This window comes from Trachemys scripta, chromosome 1, assembly GCF_013100865.1.
Source record: "Trachemys scripta elegans isolate TJP31775 chromosome 1, CAS_Tse_1.0, whole genome shotgun sequence".
Classification (NCBI taxonomy): Eukaryota; Metazoa; Chordata; order Testudines; family Emydidae; genus Trachemys; species Trachemys scripta.
In genome coordinates, this window is record NC_048298.1 from 125,953,813 (window position 1) to 125,973,093 (window position 19,281).

Here is a 19,281-nt window from a genome sequence, read left to right on the forward strand (position 1 = left end):
GCCTGTTCCTGCTCTCACTGAAACCAGTTTAATCCTTGCCTTTGTTAGTATCAGCACTGCATTCTTTGTTTGCATCCTTCCCAAAATGGGGAAGAAGTATATGGAAATTAATATTGGAGAGACGAAAATCAAAGCAAATGCGAATAAAGTTTTTTGCATGGTCAAATATAATTTTCAATAACTTATAAGTAATTTGTACTGTGTGGTTTGGCTGGATTTATACACCCACCACTCACTGAAAATCACAGGGAGGGTGTGAAAATTGAGGCTTGAAAGAGAATGTTTTATTTTTTAGCAACATGGTGTCCTTCCAGTTGTCACTTCGACAGCGTAACCAAGAACTCTGCGTTTCCAGTCCATTCCAATCTGAAGATGGCAGCAATTGGTTCAAACTGTGTTAAAATACAAAGCTAAAATCCTTTCTACCTCTCCATTCAGCCCATGAATGACCCTTTGGGTTTGGTCTGGGAGAAAGGAGCTGAGGGCCTGTCTACACTTGCAGTGGTGCTTCTGTAGCTCGTATTGAAGATGCTACTTACGCTGACAGGAGAGTTTCTCCCATCAGTGTAGGTATTCCACCTCCCTAAGAGGTGGTAGCTATGTCAATGGGAGAAGCCCTCCCGTCAATTTCTGAGCGTCGTAGTTATACCAACATAAGCGCCTCGTGTAGGCCAAGCCTGAGCCATTTCAAGACATTTCTGTTGCCCCCGGTAGCCTTTCAGAGGTGAAGCAAAAGCCTCTGCTGGTAAATGGTACTGAACACCACAGAGAGGTCCAGCAGGATGAACTGGAAGCTTTTTACTGCCATGGCTGTTTGGCCATATAGTAACATTGAGGCATTTCTGTTCAATCCTGCAGCATCAGGGAGACAGGTCAGGAATATTTGGTGACCAACAGCATTAAATGCTGCAGAGCTGTCCAGACGGATGAGTGTGGATATACTTCCCTTGTCTATGGACAGGGACAGGTCATCTACTAAAGCAATCTCTGCTGCTTCAGCACCATGCCCTGTCCTGAAGCCCGACAGAGGATCTAGGACACTGTCAGGTGGCCGTGGGGAGGCAGTCTAGGTATAGGAAGAGATTTCCAGTCTAGAGAAGTTCTATGGAGCCTGGCTTTTATTGCCTTTCTAAAAAAAGGGAGATATACAAATACACGTACAAACCCATATAAATGTTCTCACTGGAATCTTATACGCAAGTTTTCTTTTTCTAAAAACATCTTTTTATTATTCACCTTTAATTATGGGAAAGTTCTCATTTCTATGACCTCAGTAAAGATGACTATTCCAGGAGCAAAGCACTGGCTCCTCTACAGTGGTAATGGGTGGGTGAACCTTATACGTTATCCTCACGATGCACTGTTCTTCCCATGTGCAGTTTGTGAGGGCGGGAGCCCCAGTATAGTTATTAAGAGGCTTGTCTGCAGACATAAGGGCAATAATCTGACTGGAGCCAGTCAGTCCGTGACCTTAAGTGCACCATTTAAAAACCAAGCCTTGCCCTCATTCTTACTCCACCCTCTGCAAAACAAATCACACCACTCTAGTTTCATAACTATTTAAGACTACACTACACATTTTTGTAAGAATGCTGTCATCAGCTGTGCAGATACTATTGCCCAGGATGGAATTAGATACTCTATGGCAGCTTTAAGAGATACAAAATCTCTCTTCTGGGTTTTCTTTTAGTCTTACCTTGAGCACCTCTCATTCCTTTTTACACTACCACATTCATAGTTGGATGGCACCTCTGAATGCTTTTGCACAAAACATCTGATGTATGTGCAGTCAACTCAAACAATTAGCTCTTTTATGTCATGTCTTTTTTGCAATTTTATACAATGTTTACTATTGTGTTGTATGTATTGGAATGTGTAACATACAGACACAGATACACCACAAAGAAAGAGATGTTAAAAAAAGCAAGCAAGCAAACAAACAAACAAAAAACACCCTAACACTGATAATTGTTTTCTTTAAAAAGATTCTAAATTACTTTCTCCCACCCCTGATTGTGTTAAAAAATATCATCTTGGAATAGATTAGACAAGATATATCTAGAATCCAACAGATAGGGCGTTTAAAAAGAAAGAGTGAGAGATAGAAAAATACCACAGAAAAGACAGCATGAAAGATACACAGAGAAAGAAAAACTCTCCCCAAAATTTGGCATATATAGTTTGAGAATTTTCACTGTTAGATTTTATGTCACATTTTGGCTTGGGGAATGGAGGGGGGAAGGGAGCTAATTCTGGGCAGTACAAAGAGGCCATAAACCAACTTAACTGGCCAGATAATGTTTCTTTCAAAGTGGAGGAAACCTAGATGGCCCAGAGCCAGCAACAATCCTGCCCAGGGGATGCGACTGGGCACAAGGGGTTATAAAATGGAGCACTGCCTCTCTCTGTCTATTCCTGGCTGATGAAACAGACCCTTGGGGTTATTGGCAGCTGGGTGCAAATTCAAACACCACATGTGCCAGTCAGAAGCCATGGGCTGAAGAGGAGAGTTGAGTGCATCATTGATTTTTTGGTTTTGCAGCTGAAACAAAAAATTTGAAAAAAAAAAGTTATTTCATTTCAAACCAAAACTGATTTTTTGGAAGGTTTCTGCCAAACCAAAAAATTGAATAAAAATGTCATTTGTGTTGAGCAAAACATTAGAAAATGTCAATTAGAAATGAAATGCCAAAACACTTGTTTTGAAAATTTCAAAGCGTTGGGTGTTTTGTACCCAAAATTATTCACCAAATTTGACCTGAATTCACACATTGTTTTTGCTATTTTCCAAAAAAATGTCTCCCAGCTCTACCGAGGAGTCACAAAAATGACTCAAAGCCACCTTTGCTGCTTCCACTCCCTCCGGATGCTGTGCCAAGCAGAGCTCAGCCAGACCAGAAAATCAGGGCCATTACATCCCAGTAAATTGCACATCAAATGTGAGAAGTAACATATGAAACTAAAGCAGTTTCCACCTTTATTGTTTTTGGATTGAATACAAGTGATCGAAATGCTGCCCTCGGAGGGGATAGCCCTACACTGCGCCAGCTGACTCAGGCTCGTGGGGCTCGGTTGTGGGGCTGTTTAATTGCAGTGCAGACTTCCAGGTTCAAGCTGCAGCCTGACTCTGGGACCCTCCCAGGTTGCAGGACCCTAGAACCTGGGCACCAGCCCAAGCCCGGAAGTCTACACTGCAATTAAACAGCCCCACAGCCCGAGCTCAGCAACCCTAAGTCACTTGGTACGGGCCAGCCACAGGCATCTAATTGCAGTGTAGATATGCCCAGAGAGAAGATACCTAGGTGCCTCTCCTGCTGCCATTGGCAGGCATGGGATGTGAGCATCTCAGAGCTGAATTTGGCCCAAGAAACTTATGCACATTTTCTCTGTTTATACATCTGATAATCAGACACATGGGGCAGCCCAAGCAACGGTGGAACAAGGAAACTGAATGCAACTTCTGTGTGGTTGGCATTACGGGACAGGAAACAGATTCTTTCCTCTGTCATTTTCTAGATTTAAAATGGGTATTTTTGTTTATAAATTTAAAAAATATTTTAAAAGAATTTTCTTAATCTGGAATATTGAAAACCTTCTCTAAATACAATTTCTTTTACAGGCCCAATCTTGTAATCCTATACAGGCAAACTTCTACTAATGTCAATGGGGATTTTGCCTGAGTAAGAACCAAAGGACTGGCCCTGTATCCAGACTCTGCAAATAGAATCTTCCTATTTTATTCGGCAACCAGCTTTCAGTTTATCCCAATGGAATTCCCACACGCTTCTCCCAGGTGCTGCTATTGTGGATCCATGCAAGTTCTATTACCTTTTAAAGTGCCAATTAATGTAATCCTAAGAAGCCATTTGTTTTCATCTCTCTGCCATCAGGGAAAAAAGCAGCACTCCTCCTTTCAGCAGCTCATTAAATCTTACGAAAATATGTGCCTGCAAAATAGGTAAATTAACCCCAGAAATCCACTTGACAGTGTCTACCCCTGCCAGATTCGCTCTCATTTTCCCATGAAAATAGTAAGCCACTGAAATAGAGAGAGTAGTCAGGAAAAAAAATCTCACAATTTATTTTAAGACTTCACTAGTTTGTATAAAAGGAGCCTGATTCTCATGTCACTTACATCAGTGTCACTCCATGGACTTTACTGGACTTACTCCTGATTTACACTGATATAAAAGTGAGAGCAGAATAAGCCCAAGATCTGTCTGACATTCAGGCAATATGTTTCTGTTTGGTCTGCATAAAATGTAACAAACATTTTCCATGATTCCTCTCTTTCTTATATCTATCTATATAAATACTAGAAAGGTTCATCATAAAAACAACTTGTGCGTCTCTACTGTACAAAAATGAGTAAGAATAGAAGAAACATTGTATCAGAGGGGTAGCCGTGTTAGTCTGGATCTGTAAAAAGCAACAGAGAGTGCTGTGGCACCTTTAAGACTAACAGATGTATTGGAGCATAGGCTTTTGTGGGTGAATGCCCACTTCGTCGGATGCATGAAGAAACATTGGCCTCCAAAGCAGCGGTTCTGATAAAAGTTAATTAAAATTCAGATAGAATAGATTAATAGAACAAATGGAATCTCCATCCTTAGAGGTTTTTAAGGCCCGGCTTGACAAAGCCCTGGCTGGGAAGATTTAGTTGGGATTGGTCCTGCTTTGAGCAGGGGGTTGGACTAGATGACCTCCTGAGGTCCCTTCCAACCCTAATCTTCTATGATTCTATGACTGCCTGATTCATATTCCTTCCTGTGTGATGCTTGCAGCCTGTATTTTCTATTATGAGAATACACATGCACAAAGAGGGTAAGTTATATCTGTAAGGAAATGGAGATGTGTGAGCATTGTTAATATGATAAACAAAAAGAAAATAAAAGAAATTACATTGTGACTTTTCTTAAAGGGATCCCCATCCTTTGTTCAGACTTAAAGCAGAGCTAGTTTTGAGGTAGCCAAACTCATTTTACCATTACAGGTACTAATGTCAAGGCTTTTCAAAGCAACCACAACCTAACTTCCTACAAGATCTCTGCCACAGTAAACAGAACCTTTTGCTTTATTTATTTCCATTTGTGAATATACTTCATAACTAGTTATTTGTTTGGTGGCTTTTCCCCTCCTTCTCCTCCCCGCTTCCCACATCCTCATTTTCTGCAGATAAATTTTATTGCTGCAGATTGTTGATGTTACAAATGGCACCTCCCTGAACAACAACCAAATAGGTGTCAGAAACTTTAGCCAGTTGAGCCATTGGACAGGCATTTGAAGGCAGCTCAGATCAGTTAGGATCAAAATTATGCTGCTGCTATCTGATGCTCGTTCAGTGTTGTGTGTAAAATGGATTGGTGGCCTCCATCCAGGAACCATTCCAGTTCTATCATAGAATCATAGAATATAAGGGTTGGAAGGGACCTCAAGAGATCATTTTGGGGGGAGGGATAGCTCAGTGGTTTGAGCATTGGCCTGCTAAACCCAGGGTTGAGAGTTCAATCCTTGAGGGGGCCACTTAAGGATTTGGGGCAAAATCAGTACTTGGTCCTGCTAGTGAAGGCAGGGGACTGGACTTGATGACCTTTCAAGGTCCCTTCCAGTTCTAGGAGATAGGATATCTCCATTAATTTATTTATATTTTATTTATTTATTTATCTAGTCCAACCCCCTGCTCAAAGCAGGACCAATTCCCAGCTAAATCATCCCAGCCAGGGCTTTGTCAAGCTGGGCCTTAAAAATCTCCAAGGAAGGAGACTCCACCACCTCCCTAGGTAACGCATTTCAGTGCTTCACCACCCTCCTACTCTTTGAGGACAGCTGTCCACATCATGGAAGCCACCATCCACACTGGACCTGTTACAATGCCAACCTCCCTAATTTTATTCCTTTCACTCTGTGTGTGCATGCTTTTAAACTGAACTTTCTCCATGAATCTAGAAACGAAGATGTGTCCTTTTCATTGCTCAGACAGAGTCTCATTGTGAACCTTAGCACTTGTATGGTAATTCTGCCTAGGAAGGTGTTACTCCAAGAAAAAAAATTCTAGTGAAGCATACATTTTTCAGAGAACACGTGTGTCCAATTTCTTTTGGCTTTCAGTGGGACTTAGGAGACTAAGTCACTTAGGTGCATCTAAAAATTTTACCCATAACCAATAGTCAATATAGGTTTTATAACAGAAAGAAAAAGAAATCGTAAATTGCCTATATTTCTATTACTTCAAATAGAAGGGAGGCTGTTTTAGTCAAAATCTAAAATATCTTTTGACACAACCCTAAGGAATCCTTTGCAAATTGTGTCAATGCCCTGATCAAAGAAGATGAGAGACCATAATTGAGGGAAGTCCTCTGCAAGCTCCTAGGGCAATGCTACACAGTCAGCAGAGTAAGAACTCTGGAGCTGGGTCACATGCATGTCACCCTATGGGAAGGCTCCGAGAGCAGTGAGAGGGAACAATTTATCCATTCTAAGAGCTGTACAGTCCCATTACTGCTTTTTCCTCTGTTCCCCCAAATATCATAGAATATCAGAGTTGGAAGGGACCTCAAAAGCTCATCTAGTCCAACCCCCTGCTCAGAGCAGGACCAATTCCCAGCTATATCTAGGATTATAGCCCAAATCGCACCATCTTTTCTTAAGCAGTTCATATTTCAAGCTGTTCTATCTGCTGAGTTTAATTCGTAAAGATCTTGCCTTGTGGCTGCTGTTCACAGGCATAGCATGGTGAGTAGAAACTAGAGAAAGCAGCTCGGGCTTGCCATGCTGGCTAAACCTCAAGTTTAACTGTATCTGGTTGCTGAGACACACTTAGCTTTTTTAATTGTCAATAGATATTGACTGCTCAAACAGAAGTTGCAGGGAAGTTTCAGAAGCCCAGTGACAATTTCATTTGATGAGAGACAGCAGCTAGCTGCAAAGGAGATTAGCAAGTTACCACTGTTGAGAATTCACCGACCAGCTCTTTCTGGGTGAAGATTACAAAGCTTTACTGACAATCCCAGTAACCTAAACAAACTATGATCGCTTAGTCATCCAGTTGTAGCTTTCCCAAAGCCTTCTGGAGCCAATTTACAACCAGATTCTTTTAGCTGTAACAAGCTGCAGGGAGGGATAAAAACTCATTTAGGGACTGATTTCAGCCAGGAAAACTAAGCTTAGGAGCAGCTATGTAATATATCAAGTAGGATCTCCACTCAGTTCTAATTAGTCTGAAAGAAAAAAAAAATAGTCCACAAACTTGTTTTATTTAAATACAATGAGATACTACCACCCTTGTTAGTGAGCCTCCTGCAATTTTTGCTTTCAGAATGTATAAGTTAAATTTATGCATTTGGGTGATGTGCCTGGTCCTTCAAACATTTTATGACTCCAACCTCAGCTAGTGATTTCTACTTTGTAAGTACAGTATTTGCACATGAATGCTGATATACATTGGTAATGTGATCCAAGGTGAACTGTCCTATTTCTGACATAAGCATAGTTCTTTCTTCTCCTAAGATGGGCAGAATTGCAACTCCAGACTAAATGGTGAATTTTGATATATTTTTCCCAAGTGAAAATCTGAAATTTTTTCATGTCCAAATTATATTTTTTAAATTTATTTGAACTGACATTTTATTTTTGTAAAAAATTCAAGGCAAGGTGTTTCACAAACTTCCACTCCTTCCCGTTTGTCTGTTTATTCACCTATCGTGTTTTGTCCAAATCTTAGATTGGGTGCTCTCTGCTGCAAGGGCTGTCATTGTGTTAATTGTTAGTACAGTGCCTAGTTATGGAGAGCACAATTGAAATAACAGATAGAAACAAAATGGCACAAAGGTATTAACAGTAAAGATAACCAGTTTATAAAAAAATGAGATAAAATAAAAAGCATCCATAAGGTTACTTAAAACTTGCCGGGTGTAAACTCACAAGAAAGGCAAGAGAAGACAGAAAGCCAGTACATATTATTCACAAGGGGGAAAACTCTGTTGTTCAAACAGATAAGTACTTAAATATTGTTTCTTCCCTCCAAACAACGGGGAAAAGATTAGTCTAAGTAAAATTATTAATAATTTGCCAGTTACTATTGAACTACAATAGCTAGAAAGTAAACAAAAAAGAAAAAATCTAGAAAGCAAGGAAATATTAATGTAGAGCCAACATCACATCCTTGGCCCAAGTCCTGCAATCTTGGTTTCAGCTCTGGCACAAGAGATTGCCTGCACAAATCTGATTGCACAGTTGGGCCCCCAGAATGCTGTTACAGTCAGAAAAGTGGGTATATGACAGAAACCCTTATGTTTCTTTTGATGGTTTGAAAGAGGGGCCCATATGAATTCTAAACTCCTGGATTTCAGCACCTGTTAAGCCCCTCCAATTGTAAACATAACCTTTTTTTTTTTTTTTTTTTTTTAAACCCTGTTGTGCTGATAAATGAGATGGGGCATTTCAGCCCTCATCTAATCCCAATCTTTCCCTATCCTGTAATTAAATAAATTAATCATTTTAAATGGGTACATTTCTGAGACCACATCTGAAGAAAAGAAATCCCCATTGGCATTTATATAATAAATTACCAACCCTTGCAGAATTCTGGTCTAGGCTTGTCTGGGGATAGCTAGCTGGCAGAAGGGCCAGTCTGTCCAAAAGTTAATGTACAGCACTAGACAATTACATTACAATGTTAACTGCCTTTTATAAGGAATGTATATATTTTTTTCCTCTCTGAGGGTGAGGGAGAGGGGGCTAAGCCAGATTTCTTGATGATCTTGATAGAATCCTGGAAATTCACCAGGATTTTGGGTTTGTGGATTTTTTTTTTTAATCTTTCCCTTCTTGGTGCTTTGTGCCAGGGCTACCATCCTACAGGCTGAGGAGACTTTTCTTCTGGCTGGAGGGGACTCTCTTCAGAGTCCAGCAACACTTCCCATTAATCAATAGAAGGGATGTGAAGCAAACTTTCTCCACCCCCACTGACTCAGCATACTTCTCCCTGCCAGTCCCTGCCTGACTAGTAGCAGGGATCAGCCAGCTAGGTCTGCCTCATGTCACTGTCATGTACAAATGTTGTAATAAATCAGACAATACAAATTGAAACCCATGAATCATAGAATCATAGAAAATCAGGGTGGGAAGGGACCTCAGGAGGTCATCTAGTCCAACCCCCTGCTCAAAGCAGGACCAACCCCAACTAAATCATCCCAAGCAGGGCTTTGTCAAGTCAGGCCTTAAAAACCTCTAAGGATGGAGATTCCAACACCTCTCTAGATAACCCATTCCAGTGATTCACCACCCTCCTAGTGAAATAGTTTTTCCTAATATCCAACCTAGACCTCCCCCACTCCAACTTGAGACCATTGCTCCTTGTTCTGTCATCTACCACCACTGAGAACAGCCTAGCTACATCCTCTTTGGAACCCCCTTCAGGTAGTTGATTGGTTGCCATAATCATCAAAGGAAGACATTTCCTCTCAGTCATTTCTTCTTGCCTGGAAAAATACATACAATAATCCTCTCCTATAATTCAATTGCACTAAAGCACTTAACCATTTCATAGGAAAGGCACTGAAAGACCCTGTTCATCCTTGGCCCACCTAAAACAAATAGCAAAGGATATAATAGTTACCATGGCCTAGGTGACAGACAGGTAAGTACTTAAATATTGTCTTGTTACAAAGTGGCCATGAAACCACACTAAATTTTGGCAGTATTTTTTCTCAATACACATCTTTGGTTCACTGAAAAGATTGGCTTGATTTATGGTTTCACACCAGATCAGGAAACACTCAGTTCCTCTTAAATTTGAGGGAAAAACAGATAAACTTCATTGGTTTTGACCAGAGCCTGTGAAAATTTTTCCAATGGAATAGTTTTCCCTTAGTTTCCAATAGTTGGTGGAATTACATAGATTGCATCTAAATTTTTTATGGAAACCAGGCAGCTGCCTGCCTGATTTCTGGCTGGTAGGCAGGCTGAGTTCCCATCCTCCCCAGGTGCTCCTGGGCAGCTTGCTGGCTGGCTCTGTGCCTGGAATTTTTTGAAAATTTCCATTCGGCTTCTCCCGAAATGGGATTTTTTGAAAATTTACACTCCATTTCTAACTTTTTGTTCTGATTTGGAACATACACACACAGACTGAGAAACACAAAATTGTCCATCGAACAGAAATTAGTGTGGTAGCACAGCTCTCGTTTGAGGTCAACCAAAGGTCCAAATCTCAAAGTGAAACTCAGGGTGTTGGAACCCCATACAGATCAAAGCAGAAGCAAAGGAACGCTCAGCTCTGTTCCCAGTTCCACCAAACTCTGATTATCTAGGGAATATGTGGATTTTTTGTTGGACAGGAGTGTTAAGGACACTACCCTAGTCTTTAAAGCTCAGAACTTAAGTCAGGTTAAAAATGTTAAATACTTAAAAAACTCTGGACCAAATTTATCCCTGTAGCTCCACTGAAGTCAATAGAGTCAAGACCCAGGGTTAGTTTGGCCCTCTATATTTACCAAAACCTGTATCTTACACAGGTCCAGGCTTTGAGTTTTGAATGAGAGACTTAAATGAAATGAATAACTGGAGCTTGTCTCTGAATTCTCAGCACTGTGCGACTTAGAACTGCACCTTGCTCCAGCACTGAATAGGCTGAGGAAACCAATGACACAATTTCACCATCAATGTGGGATTCATGAACCTTGACAGAAATAAAATATTTTCTTTGGGTGCCAATACTGTTGACTGGGTTTCATTATTGGGGCAGTATCCCAATTTCAAACTGGAGATACAGTTAACAGTCGGAAGGTTCCCAATAGCTACTCCTGTTCAGTGGAAATATAAGCTTCCAGTTATATGAACACATCTTGATTGCCACCAGGAGGATCACAATCTGTGGCAAACTTGTCTCACCACAGATGCCAAGACTGAATGGGCCATGAAAACTGCACCACCGTCTCACCCATGGAGGCAGTCTCTGCGGAAGAGGATTTAGAGATATTGATACTATAGTATAATGGGAAATCTATATCTGCTTTCCTGAACTATACCAAAGGAGTTAAAATGTTAGGGTTTGCATCATGTCATAAAATTTCCCACATACACAGTGAGCATGTGAGTATAAACATATAAACAGAGCTGTGCAAATAACTGATTTTTTGGTTCGGTGGCCAAACCAGAAAAAAAAAAGAAAAAGTTGTTTCAAGTCGACCAGAAATATTTTGGCAAATCAAAAAAGTTTGTATAGGATTGAAATAAAGTGTTGTTTAGTTTTTGTGTTGAAAGAAACACTTCATTTGACCTTAAGCAAAAACATTTTTTTTAAATATCATTTTGTTTTTGGAGGTTATTTTACTTAAAAAAATTATCTAAATTTCAAAATGAAAAGTCATTTCAAATTGAAATGTTTCATTTAGAAAATGTCAAAACAAAGTATGTTTTTCCTTCCCTCCCCCCTGAAACAATTCAGCAAATTTGACACAAATTGACAAAATGTTTTGGCCAAATTGCCTCTGCATTTTTTGGCCCACCTGTCCATATAAAGAAGTGCATTGGACATTTGAAACCTGAAGACAAGCTTTCACACATAGACACTTTTTTCAGGTACTAAATGTCACACTTTATTGCTGATTTCTATCACACCCATGTCTTGGCCTCAGAATATACTGCAAAAACAAAATGAAAATGCAATTAAAAATAAAAGTCCTTCAGATATTGTGTTTTTAAAATTATTACTTTACTGTCGCCTTCTGAATCTACTCCCCTCCACACGAACTGCAAAAATAAAAAAGTTAGTAAAGACTCTTTCATTCGACTGAGTTAATTTAAAACTTGCTGACATTCAGTGTTTAATATCCAGAAATAGTCCTGTGCAAAGCAGACCAACAGAAAAATTGTCTACAATTGATCTTCAGGCCTTTGAAAGCAACATCAAATGCCACTTCTTACAAGAAGCACAGTAACTACAGTGAGATAAGCAATATTTTCCATTAGCTGCAGATAACTGTTGCACCCTCATTTCTCTTATAAACTCCTTCTGCAGTGAAATAAATAAATAATGTCACTCCTGGACTATTTCATTTTAATAATAAGGTTTCACTGCGGAGTAAAGCTTTTTTCTTTTCATTTCTTTCTTTCTCCCCTCTCCCCACCCCCAACGAAAGGATAAAACATCACAGCTATGATTAGTTCCTTTGCCAGCAAGCGAGCCTGACTCTTTAATGTAGCTGCTCTGCTCCTTAGCTTTGTTTTCATTATTATTTGCATTCTGCTGCAGATGACTAAGAGATAGTCAAAAGATCAAAGGTTTCCTTTGATGGTTTATATCAAGGATCCCTGCTGTATTAAAAAGGATCTCAGGTCAGGACATTCTTGTTCACATGCAGATCTGAACAAGGGGCTGAACGCAGTGATCAAACTGGATGAAGGCTGAACACATCCATCAAAGGGATGACCACACTGAACCAAACAGAAGAGGAGGTTCTACTTCCATAACCATGACATTAACTAGCGACAGATGTCTCACTGTGGCTTCTTCTTTGATGTGCCAGGACTAGGAAGAACTAGAGAACCTAGAAATGTTACACATTCTGAATTACTCTAGAACTATATGTATCTATTGGAATATATATATATATATATATCAGAAAAACAATTTCTAAAATTAAAGGATTTTATTGTTTTCATAGGATCACAACACAGGCAAGTCTTGTGTTACCAAACCACACATCTGCTATAAATAATATATAGCACTTACCATGTGCATTTCACCTTGAAAACATTTACAAACATCAATAAACTAATCAGCACAGCATCGCTATGAAATAGAATACTATTAGTCGCAGCTTGGAAATGGGGAAACTGTCACAGAGTGCAAGGCCTAGTCTATGCTAGGAAAGTTTGCCAGTACAGCTATACTTTTAGCTAACACATAGGCTAGGTCTACACTTAGACTTTTGCTGGCATATTAATGATGGTTAGAGGTACAATTTTTCATCACATTTTTGTACCAGCAAAAGCCCCAGTGTAGACAGCAGCTTTTGCTGGTACAGCCTATACCAGTTTCCTGAGCAAAATAAGTTATACTGGAAAAAGGACTTTTATGCTGGTATGACTCCATCTACATAGGGCTTTTGCTGGCATAAAAATGCAACAACAAAAAAAATCACATCCCTCACTGACATTAATGTACCTGCGTAAGTTTTAAGTGGATACCTGGTCAAAGTGTAAATTTTTAAAGGTATAGATCACTCACAACTCCCATTACCTTCCTCACCTCAAAGAATCAGGCTCTCAGTAACTTGCTCAAGGCCAGGATTAGAACACAAGCCTGGATTCCCAGCCCCCAGGCCTGTGCTCGAACAACACTTCTGTCTCTTAGGTCATCCTACATAGAACATTAGCTACACAACATGCTGTCTGCCTTTGGTCCATGTTGCAACTGGCATCCAACTAGAAACAACATCTCTGAAATGGTTTGTTTGATTGTTACATTGTGTTCTCTTTCTTGTTGGGAGGGAGAGGGATAGCTCAGTGGTTTGAGTATTGGCCTGCCTAAACCCAGGATTATGAGTTCAATCCTTGAGAGGGCCATTTGGGGCAAAAATCTGTCTAGGGATTACCCCTGGTTTGAGCAGGGGGTTCAACTAGATGATCTCCTGAGGTCCCTTCCAACCCTGATATTCAATGATAAATCTCAGTTTTGGTGGTTATATTTTTTTCAGATCAATGCAATGAGCAGGCTAGTAACTCAAAGAAAGGACAGGCACTATGATTAAAATAAAGAGGAAGTTCAAAGAAATTGTTGAGGAAACAGCTTTATATGAACAACAAAGGGAAGTGTATTTTTATGTTTTCCAAGAAATCCTAGTTATCAGCATGCCATAGAAGAGAATCTGAGCCTACCAAACCAGACAGCCTTGGAACCCCAGATATTATGCATCATTACCTCTATGCACCTGTGAAATCATACCCTGGTTCTTCAATTTGGGCCTGATCTAAAGCCCGCTGAAGTAAATGCTGCTTTTCCACTGACTTCAGTGGAGCTTGGATCAGCCACAAAGTTACTTGATTCAATTCCAGAAGGTTTGAAAGGCCTCCACTTAAAGTGTTGGCTCTTTTCCTTGCCCTACCTAATTTTAAACCCATCTCCATCACATAGCTCACCTAACATCATTTTGTAATATCGCCATCTGGAATATATCATTGCTCTTTGGGGTTAACCTATCCTGAAATAGCATCAAGTGGCTAGCTCTAGTGACAAAATTATTTCTCCACCCTACCCCCTCCCCGGTCCCAGCTTTCCCTGTTAATTCCATTGATCGGCAATGGAATGAAGCAGAATAAATGCTGTTCTGCTACACATGCAGTTTTGCAGATAGAAACACCCAAACTGATCATTTTTCAGTGTGGCTAAGAAGCTGGATTTTGAAAACCTTATTTAAAATGGTAAGCACTTTTTAAACAGTCCCAGGGAAGTTAATGGGGCTACTTGTGTTAGTAAGAGCTCACCAATATGGGTAAAGGTTGTTCAATCTAGCCTTGAACATTTGCTATTTTTAAAGAATCACTGAAGGACAGTTTTCTGTGGACATGTTAATCACTTACTCATCTAAAATGTGAGCAAATACTCAATAAGGGAGTGGATTTGAAGTCTTTAATGTGAATTGTCTTTATTTCCCAACAACATATCATGCAATGTGATGAGGTTGCATATTATGAGCCATACTCTTTGTTACATAACCGTCTACTGAGATGCATTTTCATTGATCTGGGGTGTAAGTGCTACTCTGGGAAAATAAAGTTGCTCAGTAACAATTTGAGGGCAAAACACTCTTGTTTATGCACCAGGCTATCACCCAGATATTCAACAACTTGAAATAACTTGCAAGTAGACTAGTATGTCTATCATTCTGTTTGCTGTCTAATCACTTCCAGTTTGACTTCTCATAGAGTTCTTCCTCTAACCAGCCGATAAACACCACAAGGTCCACTGAATTTTGTTTCCCACCAAGACTGCATCTTTATCTCTAGGAAAGATTGATGAAATACAGTGTAAGTAAAACTTTACTAGCAAGGGCCTCTGTGCTTTGCCACACCAAGACCAATGTACTGTGGTCGCTTTGTATCTGCCTCACGGAGTTTGCATGAGTGACAGGCTGATAAATGGTCTTTTTAGCACTGAAACTTAAACAAGGAGTGGATTGAGCAAAATCACAACCTGGTCTGGCTCAAAATGACATATCGAGACCATTTCTCAGTGATCAGTTTCCTGATGGCTGAATTAACTGCAGTTTTATCTTGCTCTGTATTAGCTGCTTTACCTCACTTTCACCAAGTTGCTTTCTTATCACCGTAAACACTGCTGAGTTACTGAAAATTGCCAAAGGGGCAGAACTTTGCTATCCAGCACATAGGTACAAAAATTGGATTTTCTACTTCACTTGTCCATTGTATTTGAAACCATCCCAAGAGAAACAGATTTGTAAAACCACATTTTATCTTGATCCATGAAAAATGTTATACTTAATAATGAATTATTATTTTCATATGATTTGACATGAATTTCAGTGACAGAAGGCCACAGGGCAAGTACATGTAAAAACCCCTCTGTTTAGGCTCTGGTTTTATGTGGTACCTTCAGCTGCCAGGATATAAACCCAAAAGAATTTATGGGAGACCCCTCCCCACCATTCATTTTCAAGTTGCCAAGGTCACATCCAGAATCTGGGGGCAAGCCTCTGAGATTCTGACATTGATAGGAGGGAGGAATGGAGTGAAAGCCTATTAACAGTGCTCCTTGCATCTTCTTAGCCTTTCTCCTCAGAGAAGAGGCCCCTTTAATGAAAGATTAGAGCAGGCCAGTAAATACTAGGGAGGGAGGTGTGACATTATCTAATTTGAATATAATCATGCAAATCATTGCTGCTACCACTGTTATATAATTGCAACGAATCTTATACAAAGTGTGATGCATGGCCAGAAAGGGTTAAGCAGCTTGCAGACTAATTGACCCAGATTCAACCTTTAGAAACATATTGGTAGATAATGTTTGTATTTTTGTGCGTTTACATATCTATTGTTAGAGATTAACAATGTAATCAAACAGTCCCTGTCTATGCTGTATTCTGTGAATTCAGAGATCAAAAGGACATCTTAACATTTAAATAAACTGTAAACATAGTAATATCACTGTATTCCTCTCTTTGAAATATATAGCAAATCATCTGCGAATGGTGAAAAAACAAGCAATTGCCTTATGTTAATCCATGTAGCTAATTACCTGCGATGCTTAGGAAATAGGTCTACTTCAAAGTCTCCATGATTGCCTATTGTTCACCTAAGGACTCCAACCATCAAAAAAAGGCCTGGAACAGTATAAAAACCCCTTGGGTCCTGATCCTTTTTATCTCAAACCTACTTGATGCTTCCTGCAGGGGAAGCTTAAGTCATAAGGCTGAGATCTTCCAGTCCTAACAGTAATATAACCTATGGACTATTTCTGAAAGGTTTCAGAGTAGCAGCCGTGTTAGCCTGTATTTGCAAAAAGAACAGGAGTACTTGTGGCACCTTAGAGATTAACAAATTTATTAGAGCATAAGCTTTCGTGGGCTACTGCCCACTTCTCAAGAGTAGCCCACAAAAGCTTATGCTCTAATAAATTTTTTAGTCTCTAGGTGCCACAAGTACTCCTGTTATTTCTGAAAGAACTCTTTGCAACTACAAAGCTCACCATCTCTACTATGAATCTGATCTCAGAACTGTACTCATGTCTGTATGCATATTAATCTTTTAACCAATACTCTCTCTCTCTTCTTTTTAATAAATTTTAGTTTAGTTAATAAGAATTGGCTGTATGCTTAGCTTAGACTTCATCGAACCTCTTCAAAGGATTTTGTGGTCAGTCAGAGCCTAATCAAAAGCCTTCTGGATTTAAGATTAGGATGAGGTTCATGGGGTCATCCCCACGGCCAGTTAGAAACTGCAGGGATAGTTCTGATTTTCGTAAAGCCTATGATCGTCAGCCTTGATTAGAACTTTATTTGTATTAGGACAAAACTGATGCCTTTCTGTTGGGAGACAAATGTCAGTGGCCACAGCACTGCTGAAGCTTCTCAAAACAATTCTTCCTCACAGGTACATAGGATTCACAACTGTAAGGAATGCAAATCCTTTTCATCCACTGCTTGTCTAAATAATCACAGAATTCAAGATCTGGATCCATCTTGCACTCACACTATTCCATATGTAGATAAGTGAAGGTGGTTCAAGATACATATTGTGACCTGTTTCAATTATGCATTCCAGAATATATCAATAATCCTCCTAGACTACTCTTTTAAAGCTCTGAATTCTTGAGAATCCTCCCTTTCTTAAGACACTACTATTCCTGGTGGATAAAACTTGCTTTCCCAACTTCAATTTATTCTACCCTGGTTTCAGTTGGGAAACCTACTAATTATAACCTGATAGGCCAAACATGGGGTAGGAAGACAGTTATATGTACATGGGAAAAGATCAACTTCCTGCTGTGAAATATGCCACTGAGATATGGCAAGAATACCTAACAAAGTACAATATAGGTCTGCTAAATTTGGCTTATAAACCAGTTACAAGTCATCCTGAAGTTAGTAAAAATATCAAAGCAGTTACACAATGAGACGTCAAGGTCAGCAAAGGATTTATATACTAATCCTTTATATTCTAGACCATGCTCTCTAGATTGGCAGATTCCTAAATCTTATGTTTTGCAGTATTGGCAAATCTGCTATATGGTACTCACATTTTATGGGGACCGAAAAAGTAACAGTCACCACAAAATCTGAAACCTCCACTGGGGTATGCCTGGGATAGGACGTACAACACACACTATTTCATATTTATCAGTCATCACTGGGACCACAAGGAAGAGGATATTGTGAACCAAGCCTGCCTGTACTGCAAATCTCAATTTGGATTAGGACACTGGAAAAAGGCAAGGTCTGTTTCAACAGGTTTGCAAGGTTTCAACAAACAAAAGATTAAGAATAATATATACAATTCTTCAAAGAGCTTATTAACTCCCGAGATAGTAGGCCTATGAGACTACGGATGTTCCACAGATTTCACTTATTGCGAAACCTCAAGAATGAACCCTTCCTGCATATCCTCTAGCAGTGCCCCGCTCTGATGAATGGGAATTGTAAGTGGGGTTGGGGGCGGGGGAAGATTGGTGGTACTTCAAAGGTTAGGAAAGCTGTGCTCTCGCTAGACACCAAGATGTGTATTGGGCAAAACATTTTGGTTCAAGTCCTGGGTATTTCCTTGCTTTGCAATTAGCAAAAAGCTGCAACACTGTTTCAAAAAATCAGTTAAAGAAACCACATATCAAGAGGGCCTAGACGGGTCTCTATTTATTACTTCTGATTTTGGCAAGGACACACTTCACCCAACTTCTTGGAGTTACCGTATCATCTTTATTTTCCCTTTGGTTTTAATTTTCCAATTCTAGCTTTTTAGGTAATATGGTGTTAGAACCACACTTCAATTGTGACAGGTTTCAGAGTAGCAGCCGTGTTAGTCTGTATCCGCAAAAAGAACAGGAGTACTTGTGGCACCTTAGAGACTAACAAATTTATTTTAGCATAAGATTTCGTGGTGGGTTGTAGCCCAAGAAAGCTTATGCTCAAATAAATTTGTTAATCTCTAAGGTGCCACTTCAATTGTGGTGCAAAAGGAAGCCCCTACTATGTGAAATGTTATTTCTACTGGTGTTATTCTTATGAACAGTTCAATCAACAATCTCTGAAATACAGCTGTCTCTTTCATAGGATATAGTAACCCTTCTTCTCTAGCAGCACTGTAAAACATTTTTCTAAGGTATGGAACTGAAAAATAAATTCAAATTTAAACCACAGGGGGATTATTATTATTTTTTAAAGCACAAACTAGTCACTCGAGTAAGAATTTGGCCAGAATTGTACAGATAACAATCTTACCCTTGAACAAAGTCCCAGGAAATATTTAGGACCTATTGATTTCAATGGAAGTTAGATCAGCCCCCGAATGACCCTAAGTAATCAGGTGTAATTTTACATCTCATCTGAAATTACTGACACGCCACATGCCCCACACATGGAGTAAAGCATAACTGTAGCTGTCAGAAAGCTGAATGGCAGGGGTAAAAAAGAGATAATTTTATAAAACCGCCATTTAAAGGAAGTGTTTCATTCTTGGCCTGAGGTGACGTCAACATGCAAAACACCAATTAAACAGATGAATGCCATCCCTACACAGGCTGGAGGCATTGGCTACAGTGACCCAAGAACC